The following is a 5,039-nucleotide window of genomic DNA, read 5'->3' as shown; positions in this document are numbered from 1 at the left end:
TTGGAAGATGCAGCATGCCCACTGTTGTAAAAGCCAATCAAAACAGAGCTATCTCAGCGTCAAGGGAGTTGAGGTACGTTTCGCGGGAAAACCTGTCCCTAAAAATAAATTTACTCGGGAAAGGGTTCACTCAAGAAATAATTAGTGGAGATAGAGGCTGCGTCGATGCGCTCCTGTAAGCATCTAACTTGAGCCATGCGCGGAAATTCTCTTTCCTTGCGTTTGCATTTGAATTTGCTTTTGCATTTGCGTCGTATGTGTGAACTGAAGCTTTACAGAACGAAATTTTTCGAAATGAGCATACTCAGAACGGAAAACTCTAAGCTGTAGGTCACTAATACTACGACATCTAATATCCAACTTTCTTCTCCTTAAAATATGTTAAATATGTTTTCCGTGTACCTATTACAAGTACCCCATTAAAAACGGGAACACTGTGCTCGTTCAAGAGAAAAGAGCCATTCCATGACAGATTAAGCTTGGCGTCAATGAAAATCCTCCATTTTATCGATGTGCGCGAGCTAATGCGCTTGCCAATGACGCAAGAAGTTAGACGCAGTAGGGTTGCGCAGTGCAAAACAGGGATTCACTTTAACGTCGTTTTTGGGACCAGAACGGCAACGAAATGTACCACAGTGTAAAAAGCACGGGCGAAGCGGGAACAGCCATTCACCGAGAAAGGCGATCCTGAAATCCATAATAAAGCTTTCGATTCTGAAAATGATCGGTGCAAGAAACTAGACCAAAGAATTCGAAGCATTTTTGAGCCTATTCGAATCGACCAATCAGTGCAACACGACCGTTGGTTGGGTTTGTAACTGCCAAGGGTCGCGTTGCACTGTTCGGTCCATTCGAATAGACTCAAATGCTTAATTCGAATTCCTTTGGTACTGGTTTCTTGCACCTATCATGTTCAGGAAGCTTTATTATGGATTTCAGGATCGCCTTTTTCGGTAAATTTTCGAAAGATGAAGCTCAAATTCGGCGAAGGCTTGGGACATCCCTAGTTGATCGGATGCTGGTGTTTTTAAGGTGACAATTTCACTGGTCTGGCGTCACTTCCAGCTTGAACAAGACGAGGACACCGGCCGGCGGCTTGCTTCTTGACTCGCTAACCGCGGTGGAGAAAAGTCTCACATGGTGACGCTTAAAACAGGTCGGAACGACCTAAAAAACATAAAACAGGACTAAGTTTACACTTTGTTTGATCTTTCATTGAATTCTTTGCTTTCAAACTTTATTGCCGAGCAAATCGCAACCGCCGTAATATTCTTCTTTATTGATCCTTTTACAGATACACCAACAGAGGGTGATCTGCCTGTAGTTTATATTTTAAACCTCTTAAAGGAAACCTCCACTCCAACTAATGAATAATTTTAAACCTAACAAAATAATGTTTGCAATCAAATTTGCACGACAATTTTCTCCGAAAAAGTGATTGGGTAAAAAAAAAAATGAACTTTAGAATCCCGACTTGAACAATTTTGTTTTTTTCGGTTGCCCTTATTGTTCTCACAGAAAGAGCTTTTGTTTTGAAACAATAGGACAACCACGACACGTCACAATTATTCAAGATGGCGGCGCACGGGAAATTTGAAAATCAACTCAAGAGTTTTTTTAAATTCATTTGTTTTAGATACAAATGCTTCATTGGAAAAAGTTTTGAAATTTTGATTGTAAACATTGTGTTCCGTGGTTTGAAGTTATTTCTTGTTTTAGTGGAGGTTCCCCTTAATTTTGTTGTGGTGACTGTCGGTCAGTGGCCTAAAACAATCTCAATAGACACACATTACAATTTATGCTGCAATGTGCAATTATTGGTGAACGAACAAAAGGAGCTAATGAGAGATCATTTGTTTTCGTCCACCATCATGGTGGCCATGACGTAACGTGAAGGTTTGCATCTGACGCCAGAGCGGCCATGTTGGTGAAAGAAAAATGCAGTAAAATTTACTCTAGTATGAGAGCGGTGTTCCAGGGAGGGTCGAAAGTAATTAGCGAATTGCTTTGGTTTTGCATTACTTCACTCAGTGATTGGTTCAAAGTTTTCGCGCCACGTTTTCAACCAATCAGAAGTGAAACCAAAACCAATGGTGGCTCGCGCGTGCACATTTTCCCGCGCTTTGTGTCGGCTACGTGTTATTACCTCGAGTTTTGATTGGTTTACTGGATTGTCTCCGTCGTTTTTGATTGGCCAAAGTAATTACTTTGGTTTGGTTTTACGACACTCATTTGAAAACCGCTCTATACAAAACTTATACCAACATAGCCGTCTCATGACCTGGATGCAAACCAAGAATATCATCAGCGGTGTAATTGGCAAAGAATTCCTTTAACGGGTAGTAAACACTGCAAGTCAATAAAAGGCTGTTTAGAGTTTCGCAGGTACCCGGTGTATCTTGCGACCAAGAAATCAGTCAAATTGAAAGAAAGCTTGGCTTCAAGGAGAGCGTGCTCCATGACAAGGCTTCTTGTTAGCTATCAATCCCGGACAGCCCGGCAAGAGATAATAGTGATGTGCCTTAAAACGATCATCAATGTAATAACTTCACAAATGGATGGTGTTTTATTATGATGAGAAAGATTTGTCGCGTGGTTGGTAGGGTATTGCGTCGCCGATTATTGCTTTTTGCTTTGTTTTTAATTCCTGTTGTCATGCTTCGACAAGTCTTGTTACAAGATCCCTCTTTGAGATATTTTCTGTCTTTAATATTGGTCTTAAAAAACCAAAAAGCGAGAAATACAGTTTTACCCAGTCCATTTACAGCCAATGCTGATTTCGGAAAGGACTGGGAAAGATCACTTTTCATGAGACAAAGGCATATGATCAGACCTACGAACAAGTATGCAAGTTTTGACGTCACTACCACCCGCAACATGCTTAATGCGAAAACTGATAATTTCGTGGGAAATTCGATAGAAAGCAAAGGCGTGAACGTTCATGTATGGAGAGGGTTATGTTGTTCCAAAGTTAACAGTTTAAGACAATACCCTCTTTTTCCCGCATTGCCAAAGGAGAGCTCATTCCGTCACACAATAAAAACTCTGGACCCTTGGGAACATGGTACGGGACAACGAATAATTGGCTACATTCATCCACAGCGCACTGGAGAGTATGTGTTTTACTTAGATGCGCATGTTTCCGCTGAGTTCTGGCTCAGCAGGGGACAAAACATCAATGATGTTGAGATTGTGGCAAAGGTCGCAAAGGAAAGTGGAAAGAATGCCTTTACGTCGCTCATTGGTCAAAAGTCCAGAAAGCTGTATTTGAAAAAGGATCGGAAATATTTCTTTGATGTGCTTCACGTGATGAATGGTGGACTGATGCGTCGTGATCACGTGAACATAACGTGGAAAATTCCCGGAAGTGATAACTTTACGGAACTTAACGAAGTGTTTCTATCGCCTGTTTTAAATGTGAGTAAGCCTTCGTATTTAATCCACTCGCTTTTGAAAGCTCGCAGTGTTTTGGACACAGTAGTCAATGATGCTGACGCTGGGGAGGATGACGAGGAATATGAAATTAATGAAACTCCTGAAAGAAAGAACAGACTTTCAGAAGAATTCTTATCCTACTTTGGAGAGGACTTTGACGTGAAAAGTGAATACAACAGCAATTATTTGGCGCATCTTTTGGATACATCAGAAAAGCTTCTGTCTTCTCTTCAAGGTTGTCCTCTGAACCCACCAATGATACCGTGAAACCGATGAAGCGATTTGAGGGAGTCTGGAAAACGCATTTTAGCTCTGTGTTCCCGGATGACGGAACTAAAGAGTTGGCGTGCATCGGTAACAAGCGAAGAGAGGATTGCAAAGGAAATGATGTTCTCAAGGAGCAAGAGGTTCTCACCATTTTGCAGGCGCTTACGAAGAATATTAATGAGGGATATCCAGGGTAGAAATTTAAAGCTTTCTTTATCTAAAGCAACCCCTTTTTAGTGTAGCTTTATAATGCGAGTTACCTCAAGTAGCCCAAATACATAAATGCGATTGCTCTCTATATATATTTAACTTTACTGTATACCTGAATCAACGTCTACCTAGACAATACTTGCATCTGCAGATGGCTCGGTCGGTTGGTAGGGTATCCGATCGTACTTCGTAGGGGAGATCCCGGGTTCAAACCCCGGTCGGACCAACTCTCGGGGTCTTAAAAATAACTAAGGATAAAGTGATGCTTTTGTCATTTCTTTTGGAAATAGTTAGACTTTCAAGTCTTCTCGGATAAGGACGATAAACCGTAGACTCCGTCTCACAGCCCTTCGTGTTAATTGTGGGACGTTAAAAGAATCTCATACACTATTCGCCAAGAGTAGGGAGAAGACCGCGGGTGTGTGGTGGTCTATCTCTCAGAGAATTGTACACCGCTATGAGATGGGATGTGATATGTCACTTTGATTTCAGAAAATATGCCTTTTAAATCTATCATCCACGTCGAGAAGAGCCATGATGCTAAACAAGGAAATCGATATTTGGTTGAGCTCGTGTTCCGAGATAAAGTTCGGAACAAAATTGTGAGACGTCAGACTTTATTCACACATTAAGTACCAGCTCACTCCTTTGTAAACAAAAACAATCTCATGGAAAAGAAACGAAACCATTAATGTTGTTTTAACGGTGAAAAATCAAGGAGAATGGTTGCAACACTTTATAAACGAAATGTCCAGGATATGTGCAGAGACAAATGATCAAAATGTGAACATTATCATAGTGGATTACGGCAACCAAGGATCTGAACATTGACAAAGCTTTGGAAAGGGTAGGCAAATTTCCACTTGACTTACATTGGAGGTCTTCGTATCTGTGGGGTAATTGATTTGAGACAGTGGAATAGTCGCAATGGACGTCGAAAATTATTGCACTTACGACGTCTGTTTCGTCTTCTGACTTCTTCCCACTTTTTTGTCTTCCTCCATTTACAATTTTGTACATCCCTAAATTTTTTGACAGACGTCTTCTGAAACGCTACAGGATTCTTAGACGTTCAGGTGCATTTCACAAGACCGAAGCTATCCAATCAGCTGTCCGAACCATTTTTG

This window comes from Montipora foliosa, chromosome 9 (genome assembly GCF_036669935.1).
Source record: "Montipora foliosa isolate CH-2021 chromosome 9, ASM3666993v2, whole genome shotgun sequence".
NCBI classification, from domain to species: Eukaryota; Metazoa; Cnidaria; class Anthozoa; order Scleractinia; family Acroporidae; genus Montipora; species Montipora foliosa.
Note: the sequence above shows the minus strand (reverse complement) of the source record.